This window comes from Carettochelys insculpta, chromosome 1 (genome assembly GCF_033958435.1).
Source record: "Carettochelys insculpta isolate YL-2023 chromosome 1, ASM3395843v1, whole genome shotgun sequence".
Taxonomy (NCBI): domain Eukaryota; kingdom Metazoa; phylum Chordata; order Testudines; family Carettochelyidae; genus Carettochelys; species Carettochelys insculpta.
Window position 1 is genome coordinate 55,210,479 of NC_134137.1, and position 16,801 is coordinate 55,227,279.

Sequence of the window (16,801 nt, forward strand, 5' to 3'; positions counted from 1 at the left end):
CACAGTTTGCCTTTGTCTTGACTATCTTGAACAGTTCAGTGTCATCTGCAAACTTTGCCACCTCACTGCTCACCCACCCCCTTCTCCAGATCATTTATGACTAAATTGAACAGGATTGGTCCTAGGACTTACCCTTGGGGGACACCACTAGTTACCCCTCTCCATTCAGAAAATTTACCATTTATGCCGACCCTTTGTTTCCTGTTTTTTAACCAGTTCTCAATGCATGAAAGGACCTTCCCTCTTATCCCATGGCAACTTAATTTACATAAGAGCCTTTGATGAGGTACCTTGTCAAAGGCTTTCTGGAAACCTAAGTATTCTATATCCACTGAATCACCCTGTCTGCATTTTTGTTGACCCTTTCAGAGAACTCTCACAGATTAGTAACACATGATTTTCCTCTGCAGAAACCATGTTGACTTTTGCCCATCAAATTATGTTGTTCTATGTGCCTGACAATTTTATTCTTTACTATTGTTTCAACTAATTAGCCTGGGACTGATGATAGACTTACCGGTCTGTAATTGCTAGTGTCACCTCTAGCGCCCTTTTTAAATATTGGTGTCACGTTAGCTGTATTCCAATCATTAGGTACGGAGGCCGATCCAAAGGACAGTTTACAAACTAATGTTAATAGTTCTGCAATTTCCCATTTGAGTTCTTTCAGAACCCTTGGATGAATGCCATCAGGTCCCAGTGACTTGTTAACATTAAGTTTATCTATTTTTTCCAAAACCTCCTCTAATGACACTTGAATCCGGGGCAGTTCCTCAGTTTCATTTTGCACAAAAAACGATGCAGGTTTGGGAATCTCCCCAACATCCTCAGCTGCGAAGACTGAAGCAAAGAAATCATTTAATCTCTCCACAATGGCTTTATTGTCCTTGATTGCTCCTTTTGTATTTGGATCATCTCGGGGACCCACTGTTTTCTAGCAGGCTTCCTGCTTCTAATGTATTTAAAAAACATTTTGTTATTACTTTTTGAGCTTTTGACTAGCTGTTCCTCAAAATCTTTTTTGGCTTTCCTCATTACAGTTTTACACTTAATTTGGTGGTGTTTATGTTCCTTTCTATTTACCTCACTAGGATTTGCCTTCTACTTTTTGAAAGATGCCTTTTTTATCCCTCACTGCTTGTTTTACATGTGTGTTAACCCATGGTGGCTCTTTTTTTGGCCTCTTAGTATGTTTTTCAGTTTGGGATATGCATTTAAGTTGGGCCTCTATTATAGTGTCTTTGAGATGCTTCCATGCAGCTTGCAGGGTTTTTGTTCTAGTCACTCTGGTTTTTAATTTCTGTTTAATCTCCTCATTTTTGCATAATTCCGCTTTTTGAAATTAAATGCCAGAGTGTTGGATTGCTGGCGTGTTCTTCCTACTACAGGAATGTTAAATGTTATTACTATTATCACTATTCTCAAACAGCCTGTTGTAGTGACCTTGTGGACCAGATCCTGCACTCCACTCAGTACTAAATCAAGAATTGCCTGTCCACTTGTGGGTTCCCTTACCAGCTGCTCCAAGAAGCAGTCATTAACAGCATTGAGAAATTTCATCTTGTCCTGATGTGACATGTACCCAGTCAATATGGGGATAATTGAAATCTCCCATTACTATTGAGTGTTTTATTTTGGTAGCCTCTCTAATCTCCCTTAGCATTTCAACGTCACGCTCACTGTCCTGAACAGGCGGTTGATAGTATATACCTACTGCTATATTCTTAGAGAGTTTGGAATTACTATCCATAGTGATTCTAGGGAACATTTTGATTCATTTAAAATTCTTATTTCATGTTTATTCTACATTATTTTTCACTTATAGTGCCATTCCGCCACACACACGGCCCATTCTATCCTTCTGATATATTTTATATCCTGGCGTGATTGTGTCCCATACATTGTTTTCGTTCCACCAGGTGTCAGTGATGCCTATTATGTCAAATTTCCTCCTTTAATATAAGGTAATCTAGTTCACCCATCTTATTAGTCAGACTTCTAGCATTTGTGTAGAAGCATTTGAAGATTTGCCTCTGCTTATTTGTCTTCCCATCCCAGATGTATTAGATTCTTTTATACATACAATCATGTCTGATCTAGCCAATTGTTGGATATTTCCCCTCCTCTCTTTTTTACTAGAGTATCTCTATCGATGGATTCTCCTGCAAGAGGAGTTTCTGTCCAATCCACATGTTCCTCTGCACCAATCGGCTTTCCCCCATCTCTTAGTTTAAAAACTGCTGTACGACCTTTTCAATGTTTAGTGCCAGCAATCTGGATCCACTTTGCTTTAGGTGGAGCCCATCCTTCCTGTATAGGCTCCCCTCTCCCAAAAGCATCTCCAGTTCCTAATAAATCTAAACCCCTCCTCCCTATGCCATCGTCTCATCCAGGCATTGAGACTCTGAAGGTTCTGCTTGTCTACCTGGCCCTGCGTGTGGAACAGGAAGCATTTCTGAGACTGCCACCTTAGAGGACCTGGATTTCAGTCTCTTTCCTAGCAACCTAAATATGGCCTCCAGGACATCTCTCCTACCCTTTCCTATGCTGTTGGTACCAACATGTACCACGACCACTGGCTCCTCCCCAGCACTATACATTAGTCTATCTAGATGCCTCAAGAGAGCTGCAACCTTCTCAGCAGGCAGACAAGTTACCACACGATTCTCCCGGTCATCACAAACCCAGCTATCTATGTTTCTAACAATCGAATCATCCACTAACAACACCTGCCTTTCCCTAACAACTGGTGTTCCCTCCCCCGGAGAGGTATCCTCAGTTCGAGAGGATACTGTAACATCTTTTGGAAGGAGTGTCCCAACTATGGGATGGTTTCCCTGAGGTTCCAATGGCTGCTCTCTTCCCCTGAGCATCTCATCCACCTTAAGAGCACTGGGGCTCTCAGACTGGAGGTGGGACAGTAATACAGTGTCCCAGAAAGCCTTGTCCACGTACCTTTCTGCCTCCCTGAGCTCCTCTAGATCAGCCACCCTGGCCTCTAAAGCCCAAACTCAGTCACTGAGGGTCAGGAGCTCCTTGCAACAAGTGCACACATACTCCACCCACCGACAGGGCAGGTAGTTGTACATGTTACACTCTACGCAATAAACGGGATAGCCCCTATTCTGCTGCTGGGCTTCTGCCTGCATTTTCTCTATTGAATAATCTGAATATAAATGGGTTTTTTATTTAAAGGCTTGGGATATATGTTATATGTTAGGACAGAGCGGCCAGAAGAACAGTACAGCAGACAGCCAGGCACTGTGACAACAACCACTGGCTCCAGCTATGCAGCAGCATCCAGACCTGTGCTGACTTTGGTAATCTCAGAGGAATGTACGAGGGTACGAAGAAGGCATTAGGACACACCCAGAACAAGATGGCACCTCTGAAATCCAAATCTGGTGAAGTCATTGCTGACAAAGTCAAACAGATGGAGCGCTGGGTTGATCACTACTCCAAGCTGTACTCACGCGAGAACGTTGTGGTTGACGCAGCCCTCGATGCCTTTGAGCTCCTACCAGTAATGGACAAACTGGATCAAGAACCAACTGTGGATGAACTGAAGAGCGCCATCGACAGCATTGCAGCAGGAAAGGCCCCTGGCCAGGATGGTATACCACCAGAGGTAATCAAGTGTGCCGCGGACACACTCCTGGAGCCCCTACATAAGCTACTGTGCCTGTGCTGGAAAGAGGATGAGGTTCCACAGGATATGTGCAACACTAACATTGTAAAGTTGTATAAGAACAAAGGAGACAGAAGCGACTGCAACAACTACCGTGGAATGTCCCTCCGAAGAGTCACTGGTAGACTGTTCGCTCTTGTCATCCTTGGCAGACTCCAGAAGATTGCTGAGAGGGTGTATCCCGAATCGCAGTGCGAATTCCGCACAGAGAGGTCTACCGTTGACATGGTCTTCTCTCTAAGGCAGCTGCAGGAGAAGTGCAGGGAGCAGAGGAAACCACTCTACATAGCCTTCATCGACCTGACCAAGGCCTTTGACTTGGTCAGCAGGAATGGTCTGTTCAAACTGCTCCACAAGATAGGCTGTCCTCCACGGTTACTCAGGATGATCCAGTCGTTCCACGAAGGCATGAGAGGAACCATCCAATATGACAGCGCATTATCGGATGCTTTCAGAATCAGGAGCGGCGTCAAACAAGGATGCGTGCTTGCTCCGACATTGTTCGGGATCTTCTTCACGCTCCTCCTGAAGCATGCCTTTGGATCTTCAACAGAGGGCATCTTGCTGCACACAAGATCTGATGGGAAACTGTTTAACCTTGCAAGGCTGAAAGCTAAGTCTAAGGTGCGGGAAGTCCTCATCAGAGACATGCTGTTCGTAGACGATGCTGCTGTAGTGTCTCACACAGAAGACCAGCTTCAAAAACTGCTGGATCAGTTCTCCAAACCTTGCAAGGACTTTGGGCTTACCATCAGCCTAAAGAAGACAAACGTACTTGGTCAGGATGTTGCTGAATCCCCATCAATCAGCATTGACAACTATACGTTAGAGGTCGTCCACAAGTTCGTTTACCTTGGGTCCACCATCACTGAGACCCTGTCGTTGGACACTGATCTAAATAGGAGGATCGGAAAAGCAGCCACAACTCTGTCCAGACTCAGCAAGAGAGTGTGGAATAACAACGAGCTGTACACTCACACCAAAATGCAAGTCTACAGAGCCTGCATCCTCAGCACCCTCCTTTATGGCAGCGAGACTTGGACCCTGTATGCCCGCCAGGAAAAGAGGCTGAACGTCTTCCACTTGCGCTGCCTCAGGCGCATCCTTGGAAATATCATGGAAGGACAGAGTGACCAACACTGTCATCCTCGAGCAAGCTGGAATCCCAACCATGCACACCCTCCTCAGACAGCATCGGCTCCGCTGGCTTAGCCACATCCACAGGATGAATGATGGAAGGATTCCAAAAGACATCCTGTATGGTGAGCTAGCCTCTGGCAAAAGACCTCCTGGACGCCCCCAGTTGCGCTACAAAGATGTCTGCAAGAGAGACCTCAGAGAGGTAGACGTCAAGCTGGACAACTGGGAAGAACAAGCAGATGACCGCAGCAGATGGAGGCAGGGGTTACACAAGGGCCTTCAGAAGGGCGAGATGAAGATCAGACAGCTAGCAGAGGAGAAGTGAGCGCACAGAAAGCACACTAAGGACTTGCCAGACACCCACTACGTCTGCAAGAGATGCAGCAAGGACTGTCCCTCTCGTGTGGGCCTTCATAGTCACAGTAGACGCTGTAAATGAAGTCCTCAACTGAAACTATAAAGGGCGCGATCCATAGTCTATGCAGACTGAAGGATGCCTACTACTAGAAGGACATGACACCCTCTAACCACCCACGTCTAAACTCCCCTCTCAAAATTCCCTCCTGTTTGCAATCGCACGGGTCACTATCTAGCAAGGTTTATAGAGCTCTGGCCTTCCTGATAGCTCCACCCGCTGGCTACAGCTTGACCAATGAGCAGAGAATTTTAGATTTCAATTGCAGTTATGACTCACAGCTTCCAACTGCTGCTCTGAGCACACAGCCTTTCAGACAAACAAACAAGCAAACAGCTCAGCGCTCAAAAACCTCCAAACAAACAGACAAACACAAGCCCAGAACCCCCCAGCACAAAACACTCACACACAATCCAGACAGCTGCTTACTTCAAGGTGCCAGAATTCGCTCCTCCTTTACCAGGAGAGCCCCTCTCAAAACTCCCTCCTGTTTGCAATCGCCAATATTATCCAGATCTCAGGTTCTTTAAAATAACAGTATAGCTGCTATGTATCAAAGAGGTAGCTGTGTTAGTCTGTAGCTTCGAGAACAACAAGAAGTCTTGTGGCACCTGAGTTCCTAGGATAGGATATTGTATGGTTACCTGAAGAGATCCAGGCAGTCTTGATAGTCAAAAAAGCCATGTTCTAGGAGATGTTACTCTACTAAATAAAACTGATTTGTTAAGTTTTCTCCAAATAGTTTCCTGTCCATATTTAATTATCAAAGGTTTCCCCTGTCTGTGTTGTCCCCAAAATTATCTCTGGTTACCCTGGAGATTTAAACTTCTCTGATATTTTTGCCTACTGTGTCCTTGTGAAAGAGAACGATAATGACTATCCATGCCAAGAAGGGAAAATATACAGAGCTTAACAATTGTTTGTTCATTTCCATCTGGTAGTCAATAACCTTTGGGACTAGAATTTGATGATGAATAATGTCATGGAAAGAACTTTTGCATCCATGAGAGATTTTTCTTTTTATCATTGAGTGGATATTGCCTCAATCACGAGCTGCAGATACTATGTGAACCACTTTGTGCAATGTTCCACAAAGACAAGTCATCCCTAAATTCCATCCGAATTTTTGGACAGAAAAAAAAATCACCTCCGTCCATATCGCTATTGTTTTTATTTCCCAAAGCCCTGATAACAGACTAGTGGGATGAGCCTACACACTAACTGTTTGAGGTGTTTTCTTAGACAGAACTAAATATTTTAGAAAGTTCAGCAGACTACTTGTCTTTGCAGAAATATCAATGAGGTTAAGGTTTCACAGCCCAGTTCTTCAAAGGAGGTAATTATTGTAACTAGCCTGCTTCATTGAAGGTCCGTGGAGACAATGTCATTGGTTGAGGAGGAGGAGAATGGTGATTTCCTCAACTCTTATTCTCCGAACATTTTGCCTCCACAAAGGCTTGCTTGGATTCTTTTCTCCATTCTTGTTCAGAGCCCAACTAAACATAGGATTTCTAGAGAATGAATGAAATATAAAAAGGGGAAGTGGTATGTCTTTGGTCTGTGGAACAGAGGACTGAAGTGAATTACACATGTCCCATAAGTTGTATGTACTGCTCAAAACTCTGTTTGGTAAAGTACACATGACTTGCACTATGTCTCCACAGGGAAAATACATTTGAAATAAAAGAGATGCTATTGATAAGTAGCACTTATTATTTTTTTACATTTTTGATATATAGTCAAGGAGAGAAGAGCAGAATTCACATATATTTAAGTACTAATTAATCAGCTGATTGTGTAAAATCAATTTTTGTTTAAAATCTGTAAAAAAAAAAAAAAAATTGAAATTTAAGACACTGGTATGAAACACATGAAGTCCAGGAAATAGAGAACTAGCACCTGAATTCCTGTTTCTCTCATTTTACTTTCTCCCCAATACCCATCCCCTAATCAATCTGCAAAATTATTTCCCATCATAAGAGTATTTTCTGAATTTGAACATACAGACTACTCTACAAACCTGCAAAAGCAAGGGAAATATAGTTTAAAATAAATGTGCACTGACGTTTGTCCTTAACTTGTATTCGTATAGCTTTTTTTAAATACAAACAAAATGTTGCCATACTCTTTCTTCTCTCTGCTGAAATTTCTTCAACTCGAATATAATATTCCCGTATGTGTTCAATTTCCCTATATCTTGCAGTTATTGTTACTTCTCCACTGACCTCTAGGCCTTGAAAAATTTTGAAACCTTGTGTTTAATTTATAAACTTGGAGTAGGTGCTCACCACTGGTATATAGATGTCTTAGCTGATGCTGTTGATGGAAAAAGCTATGGCACCATTACAGAGAATTGTGAGTAAGGGAGGAAATGGAAAACAAAAAAACATTCTTTTCCAGTATCTGTTAACAAGTGGAAAATACTCCCTTTATCTTTGTTTTAATGACCATATTTCTTAAGATTTATGTTCTGTTATATTTTAAAGTGATTGTTCAGTTGTTCAGTGTTCCAAGTGCCATAACAGCAGATGCTTTTTGGGGTGGGAATATTTATTAATTTTTGCTGAAGATTGAAGAGTTGCCTTGAACACCACTTTTATAGGTTGAAACTCGTGTATATATATCACTTCTTGGCCTTTTTAGGGCTAAGATCAAGTGTAATTTTTTTAAATTATGCTCCACTGCAGATAAGAGTCCAATTTTTGGATTTTTTGATTACACAAACCAAGGACTCCATCTCCACTGTGCTAGGAGTTGTGTTATGCAGAAATGGTTTGGCTAAAGCTGTTCTTAGCACAGGATAGATGGAAATGCCTTTCCTGTCTGCTTGAGTCCAGAGAGAATTGTGAAAAACCAAGTGCTCAGCCTGTGGAGGGGGCAAAAGAAATAAAAGTAGCCAGGGTAAATCAAGTGGGCTCTTTCTTTCCTCTTTCTTTTCTCTGCTATCCTTCAGTTAGCAAGGAAAAATATATTTAAATAGGACCAGCAGCAGCAAATCAGATCTAATTAGAGTTGCAAGGAAAATGGGTTGCATAGCAGTGCCCAGGAAGCCTAACAGAGAGTGATCAAACACTGTCTCAATAAATGGAAGTAAAAAAGCCTGTCCAATGTATTGCACAGCATGCAGTCAATAACACAGCGCTCAGGTGGGAAGCCTCGCTGCCAGTGATAGGATCAGTTCAGACTGATTGGCTGATGCAGCAACGTGCTCAGGCTAAGACTAGAGCCAAATAGCAAGGATTTCTCTCCAAACCCTATTGCATCTTCTGCCTATGGCATAAAATGAAGTTTCCTGTACCAGGAACCGAGAGATGAATCAGTGTGAGCTTTGCCATGCTGAGTGAAAGCTCTCTGTTAAATATTTGTTCCACTGTCATTTTGTTACTACTTTATTTGCTTGCTTTGCATGTTTCTGTCACAACTCCACTTGTTATCACCCCTTTTTACTTGTTCCCTGTACATCCACTTGTGTTCCTTGTAGGTTAAGAACCCGATAGGCAGGTGTGGTTATTCTGTGGTGATCTTGTTTCTTCCACAGGTACAGAAAAGAACCTGGTAATTTGCAAAGGAAAAGGATGTGTTTAGAGTTTTTCCTTTGTGGCCTGTAGACCATGGACCATTGATTAACAGTGCTCTCGGGGGCAGGTGGGGCTAATAAACAAAATGTAACTGTGTTGCTTTTAATTATGGGAGAGTGGCAACAATTCTCCTGTTAAAGTTGACACATTACTTTCCATTATTAGGGGAAAAAAAGGTTGAGCCCCATTTAAAGAGTTTTAGTGCCTGCATGGTTTGCAACAGGACTATGACATTGTGGAATTGGGGCTTGGGCATGAATTTCTGACTTGGGCAGGTTAGTCCCCTAGAATCTACCCCTTCTGCCTGAGGCCCCAACTCCTCTGTGCCCCACAGGAGCCCAGAGAGCCCCCTCACCGCACCCCTCCAGCTGCCAGTCCCTGTCTCAGGCTAGCACCCTCAACCCACAGAGCACTGAGAGAGCAGGCTGCATGGCCCTGTCCCAAGCCAAGGACACTACCTGCCACAGAGCATGGATGGGGCCCTGTCTCTGTGTTTTTGGAAACAGCCTCTCTCCAGATTGTGCTACTCACCATCCATGGATTTGAGGATTGCATTTGCTAGCTTCATGAAAATCTGTTTTGATTTGGCGATACTAAAAGCAATTGAAAATTGTTGCTTTCAAATATTTGAATTTTGCAAACTTTCAAATTTGTTTTGTGTGTGATATGTACAGAATAAGTGTGTTAACAAAATCCAAAATGATTTTCCTTAATGTGCACACATGATCAATTACTTATAATAAGGAAGCTTAGAGTAAAGATAAAAGTAGACAGTTTTAATGTCAATTTGTTAGCATAGTATAATCTTACATGTTTACCTAAAGAATATAATTTTCATCTCTGTGATGATAGGAAACCTGTATTTTTGTTTCTTACACATTTTTTAAATTTGTTTAAATAGTAAGAACTGCTTAAGTAACTCAATAGGGACAAAAGCAATGCACTTCATAAATCACAGTAAAACAAGATATTTTAGGGAAAGAATGTGACAAATGAGGTCAGCACATAGGCATCATGTCATTTACTTAACTAAACCAATATTTTTTCCATAATGTAGTAGATGAACTCGTTAGTTACAATGAAAAACAGTAAGACAGAGGCATCTGGTATCCAACTGCCTACTTCTGACAGGGTTAAGATCACTAGGTCTGGTAATGTTCCTGCTTTGTCTACTGACATGGCCTAGTGCTACTGAAAACTGATGAGGGTTGCTGAAAATTTACAAGCTTACTGTCAGAATGCTATAACAATAGACAGATGTAATAAGTATATTTTTGCTGCTGTTGATGTTTAACTTCTCATTTGGCTAAGGTGGGTTGAGTACTCAAGATTTTTCTGTTTTAAGATTGCCCACTCTGTAAATTTATGAGGGTTGGATTAATATAATTTATGAGCACAATCAGTGAAAAATATGTACTCTTTGTTCCAACCCTGAAGTCCCCAGAAGACAAAGGTATTATGAAAGAAAATCAGTGGGAATGCAATACAGGTGAGATATGCAATGCTGTAGGTAAATTAATTGGTTTTTTTGGTCCTGTGTACAAATTCTAATTCATCTTAAAAACACTGTAGACTTAAAAATATTGTGAGTTCTCTTTCCAATTCTTTTCTTAAATTTTCACAAATATTGTTTTGGATTAGATAGTTTTATTTTAAAGAGGCAAAAATATAAACATTTGATTTTCTTTGTGTATTTTCCTGTGGTAAAAATAAAGCAACCTTGCAGCGTTTAACTTACTTGTTGGAACACTTTGATGTTTTGGAAGAGAGTTTTAATGCACCCAAAAATTGTATGTGTGATGCTTTGCAATTTCAGAGAAATTAATTTATACAAGAAACAATCTGACATAATACTAGAGTTCCTACATATATATGTGTAGACAATGAATTTTTATTATAAACTTAATAAAAATTCAAACTATGGACTATCTTTTAGTGTACCTACCTTTGAGTGCTACAGTATATGGTCACTGCCTAATCTCTTGCAGAATTTAGTCACCATGCATACTTACTGTAGGTCTCTGTGCTAAATTATGTCAATCTGACCCACTCACATTCCTAAGGAGCAGGATACTAATAGGAAAATAATAAAGAAGTTTCTGATTAAGCAGATCTATAGTTTTCTTGAACTGGATGTCAAAGTCCCCTTTTTTTCTCTCTAGTTCAGAATCATCTTTCTAATTTTTGTATAGGGAAATTTATTCTCAAAAATGCATTACAATCATATCACTGATCTGATTATTTTTTTTCAAAACCTTATCATGCTAGGTATCTTTGCTGTTGAATAGGTATAAATTGTTGTCTCTCTGGACTAGTAGACAATGAAGGTATGTCTATACTACACAGTTATTCTAGATTATCTTATTCTGGAGCTATTATTCCAAAATAAGCTATTGCGAAATGCGTCTACACTGCGGGGAAGCCCTAAAATAATCAAAATTTATTCCAAAATTATGTGTCCATGCGCAATAGGGCAAATTTCGATTAGAGCCCCTGGAAGCATATTTGTGAAAATTTAAGAAAAGAAATGGAAATAGATGTCAGGATATTTTTAAATATAGAGTGTGTTTAAGATGAATTAGAATTTGTACACAGGACCAAAGAAACCAATTGATTTACCTATGGCATTGCATATCACAGCTTTATTACATTCCCACTGATGTTCTTTCATTATACCTTTGTCTTCTGTGGACTTCAGGGTTGGAACAAAGAGTGCTGCTTCCAGGGCTCTAATCTGACATACTGGCCATGTCTACACAAGCAAGTTCTTTCAAAAAATTAAGCCCTTTTTTGAAAGAATACGCAGAGCATCCGCACACAAAATGTGCTGCTTCAAGCTGAAATCGAAAGAACACAGCTCTTCTTCCGGAAGCCCTCTTCTGCTCCTGGATGAGGAAGAGTGCCTTCTTTCGAAAGCTGCTTTAGAGAAAAAGCACGACAGATCACAGCCAGACACGAAAGCGGATTGCTCTTTAGATCCACTCTGTTGACATAGAGCAGTGAGACTGCCCAGCCATTCCCTCAAAAGAACAGCCCCCTGAACCCCATCAGTCAGGGTCGCATGTTTGGCAGTCCCTTCTGGGAGCTCCAGTAAGATGTGCCCTAAAAGCCTGCCCCTCTTCCCTGATGCCTGTTCCCCTGCCAATGTTGAGGCTTGTGGACAGCACAGCTGCTACAGAAGGGATCACATGCTCACTGAGAGAGACACTAGCGCTTTCCAGTTAGCTGTGGTTCCAGAGCAGCCCTCCGGCCTTATGCTGGCTCCACCAGAGGTGCTTCCTTCTGTTGCACATCTTCACGTCCATCCCCCTCTTCCTATGGGAGGGGGCTCCTGGCACCAATTCAAGGAGCACCCCCTTGCTGCCACACAGGGCCACCTGCACTCTCCCTGGGTGCTCAGTGGGTTCTGGAGGCACAGCACCAGTTCTAGCTGTTGGGACCGGCTCATCATGGTGCAGTGGGACAACCAGCAGTGACTCCAGAACCTCTGAAAGTGGAATAAAGCCTTTCTGGAGCTCTGCGCCCAGCTTGCCCCATCCCCCTGGAGAAGTGGGTTGCTCTCGCTCTGTGGAGGCTAATCGCCCCGACAGATACCACTCTCTCAGGATCCAGTTTGGTGTGAGGAAGTCCACCATCAGGGCACTCCTTATGGAGGTCAGGCACTCTCAGGCTGCAGGCTGTGCATGGAGGGGGCGTGTCCCTCCTCAGGGGTGACCCTCAGAGGTGGGGTCAGGGGTATGAGGGTTGGGGACAGGAATCCCAGTCCCTGGGGGACCGTGCCACCCCACTCTCAAACAGCTCTGCTGCCAGGGGAATGGCCTCTCGGGGGGGCTCTCAGCTCAATGGGAAAAGGTCATCTGAGTGGGCAGGGGAACCTGCTGGGGTCCAAGGGCCCACTCCCTCAGTCCCTGATGTCCGTTTGGTCTCCTCCCCTTGCAGGTCATGACGGCCATCAGCAGCATCCTGCTGCAGAGGGTCATCTGTCTTGCAGATGTGGATGTGGTCATGGCCAGATTGACTGCCATGGGGTTCCCCAGCTTCTTTGGGGCTATCAGTGGGACCCACATCCCCATCCATACCCCAGCCTCCAGTCCAGCCACGTTCATCAGCTGGGAGGGATATTACTCCACCATGCTGCAGGCTCTGGTCAACCACCAGGGACTGTTCATCAATGTGTACATTGGGTGGTTGGGCCAGGCACATGATGCATAAGTGTTCCACAACTTCAGCCTGTGCCAAAGGATGGAGGCGGGCACCTTCTTCCTCCACTGGGAAGGAGATGTGAACATGCCACTCTGCATTGTGGGGTCCGTGGCCTACTCCCTTATGCCCTGGGTCATGAAGCCCTATACCAGGCAGCTGGACCTGAGCCAGCCCTACCCTGTCCCCAGCACAAACCCTCTCTTCACTCTCACCTCTTCCTTACCCCTCCCCAATAAAAAGGGATGCAGAGGTGGTGAACTAATAACTTGTTTACATTAATACAGATAAATGTGTTCAGAATAAATGTTGTAATGAAAAACTACATACAAGGTGCAATAAGAGTTACCGATATATGGGGGCGGGGGCTTGGGACAGGGGGTGGGGGGCTGGGTGAAGTGGGTTGAGGACTGGAGCCCAGTGGGGGGAAAGGGACCCTGAGTGCTGTTGGCCTTAGGATCCCCTCCCACTGCAGATTCAGGGTTGTTGTTGGTACTGGGTTGGAGCTGGGAGCATGGGGAGGTATGGAGGTGGAGGAGCGCAGTGGTGTCTGGGTCAGCAGGAAGAGCAGAGGGCAAGCATGGCAGGGGTGGGGGCAGCCAATAGCCATCACACACAGCAGCAAGTCCAGCAGGGGAAGCGGGGCAGCAACCGTGGACAGCTGGTGGACAGCTGGGCCATCAGGTTCCACCAGATGCTGGTGGCAGCATCAAAGCAGGACATGAGTTGGTTCCAGACCTGTGTCCACCAGTCATAGTCCCACTCCTGCCACTCCTGTTCATCTCACAGCTGCTACTCCAGGAGGTCAGTGAGCCTCCAGAGGGCAGAAGTGTGGGCTCTCTGGAGGTCAATCTGTGCTTGGAAGCATCTCCTCTGGCCATGGGTCCACTCTTGCAGAGGCAGGGTGCCAACTCGCTCTGGTGCCACCTTGGGGCTGCCTTGCTACAGTGCTAGCCCAGGTGAGGAGGTGGGGCTGGTCCAGCACTCAGATGATGAAGGTGCAGCTGTAACGAAGACAAGCAGAAAAGACAGTGAGTCATTCACATATGGCTGCTCCTAAGACCCTTCCCCTGGTTATGAGCAGCAACCAACACCCCCTGCACCAAGGCATGGGGATGTCCCAGGAGCACAGGCATGTGTGGCCTGCACACCACACCCTGCTGCACAGGGGCTCCGCAGTGCTTTGGAGACCAGTCTGCCTGTGGTAGGCCCTCTGTCCCGACACTCAGTGGGCTAGTGGCCAAGTGGGGCATTTCCAGCCACAGAGCAGTCCCTGTATGGGTATGGGTGAGCCAGGAACAGGCAGGCCCTGCCCTGAGTCCCCACACGCACCTGTGGCTCACATTGCTGTCTGTAGGAGTGGTGCTGACTGTCATCCGTGGGCATGTCCGTGTTCTGGGAGCCGCACTCCTTGTGGTCAGGCAAGCACCCTTGTCACTAGCCTGCTTCTGGCTGGGGCTGGCGGAACCTCCTACCCTGGTGCCTGGGGCTCATCCAGCCTCCCATGAGCCTGGCAGCGGTCTGGTGCCTGTTCCTGGCAGCTGCCTGCTGGGTCCAGGTGGGACACACTGCCTCACACGTAGTGCCACATGCTGGGCCCGTGGTGTGAGGTCCCACCTGAGCTGGCCTGGCGAGGCTTGCAGCACACCCCATCTCCACCCACTCCCCATGCTCCAAGGTGTGTGACATGCAGGGTACTTACTGGAGGGGCTCTCAAAGAGCTTTCAGGATGCCCTGGATGTGGCGTAGCTGTAGGGGCCCAAGTCCAGGGAGATGACCAGGGTCCTGTCGCTGGCCTCAGACCCTGTGTCCATCTCCAGCAGGGGTTGGGTCCTGGGCTGCCCCTGGTGCTGCTCCTCCTTAGGCTCTGGCTGCAAGGGAAGTGGGGGACTCATCAGTGGTATCTGCAGGGGTCATTGAGGGGAGATGTCATCCCCCCACTCATGAGGCAGTGGAACTGCAGGTGGTAGGAGCAGGTGGCCAGTCCTGCCGGTGACCTCCAACTTGTGTTGTTGGCTTGGACATACCCCTGGCATAGTTCCTTGACTTTGGCCCAAGTGTGCTTCATGGTGTGGGAAGGGTGACCTCATGTCACCAGGGCAGTGGCATGGTCAGCTTTGCCGAGGGGTCAGAGGGTGTGTTCCTTGCCCCACATGGCCTCGAAGTCCTGGTTCTTGGTCCTACTCCAGGAGGGTGTCTGACATTTTGTGTCTGGGAGGTGGGGTTCCTGGGACCCCTCAGCCTCCTCCCTGGAAGGGCTCGGGGGTTACCAGGGGCCTGACTCTCTGCCATCTCACTGGGATCTGCTGCTAGCAGTGGCTCTGATGGTGCTGAGCAGACAGCATGCTGCTGGGCTGCTTGCATACTCTCAGCTTCCTGCCATGGGGTTTCCAGGGTTCTCTGCTTCTTTAAGGGTGGCCAGAGGCAGGGACCAAAGAGCTGTGCTTGCTGTGGACACGGCATCTCCTGGGGCAGTTGTCCAGCACCGTGGAGGACTTTTCAGTTGACAGAAGGCCGCCTGGAGTGTCCAGATTGGCTTTCTGTTGACACAGATCTGTTGAGTGAAGCGTTCTGCCTCATGGGGGAATGGCAAATGCTGTTGACAGAAGTGGTGTGTTCTGTCAATTTCCTGTCAACAGAACACCTTTGTAATGTGGACGAACCCTGAATCTTGTCCCCGAAATGCCATTTTTGTCAACAAAACTCTCTAGTCTAGACATAGCCATAGAGTTCACACATACGCTCCCTGTGTGTGTATTTAAGCCTAATAGACTTACAAAGTGATGATATTTTATTGATCATTTGTCTCTTATAGTCATAAACTTTTGTCATATGATTTTGAAATGTTGCACGTCGTCTTCAAAAGTACCCAGATTTCTCATTTTTTTCAGAACTATGAGGAAAACAAGAACAAATATATATGAGGCCATAATTTTTATACAAGCTCTTCAGACTGTACTCTGGGTTTTCAGCCTCAAGTGACTGTAATAAAAATAAATTCATGGTATAAATAAAAGATTATTCAGTCTGGGTTCAAGGCAGTTTTTCACAGATTTAGCCACGTTTCAATGGGACTGTCAGATTGCTGTTTTTATGGTGAACTTATTATTTTTGTGTTTCATTGTAAATAGCTTATAAAATCAGACATTTGCAAGATGTTTATAGGGCTCTTGAAAATTTTCCAAACTCCACTGACTTTTCTGTCCCCATCTTCTCAGTTTCTGCTGATATTTGGAATCTGAATCAACCTGAGATGTGAAAGTTGTGTCCATTCTTCTCTAAAATATGACAAAGCCCTACCAGAGCTATTATTTATCTATCTTGTTTACAAGCTTAATGAGGATTCACAGCCTAGACACTTAATTTTCTTTTAAAGGGACATTTAAATTGTCCTGAAAGCAGTAAAAATATTAAGCGTTTGAAAAGGTTCTGAAGCAGTGAAATAGTGTAGGTTTTGTGGAGATATTTCTAGTATCTGTATTGGGAATCTATGGAAATTAATGTTTTAACATTGTATCTGAGTAGTAAGTTTAGAGTACTACAATAAATGTGCCAAGCTATGTTCTAGCATGCGATGTCCTACCATTTAATAACTTTATAAGGTGTGACTTGTATTTTTCAAAATGTCACTGAGATTATGTAGCACAATTCTGGGATCCATTATGCAGCCCTTCATGTGTGAAAGTCATCCACAGAAACCAAAGACATTTTTGTGTGCACTAGCTTTCTGCTTGGTTTGGGTTCTCTGTTTTTAATTTGCAAAGATTTATGATATTTTGA

The 16,801-nt window shown here is 44.7% G+C and overlaps 1 protein-coding gene across 8 annotated transcripts in view; it reads left to right on the forward strand.

Annotated features, from left to right (window-relative positions):
• The window catches only part of NBEA (neurobeachin), a 776,083-nt gene that overhangs the window by 264,435 nt on the left and 494,847 nt on the right, over nucleotides 1–16,801 (forward strand). The gene's annotated exons all lie outside the window — the stretch shown is intronic.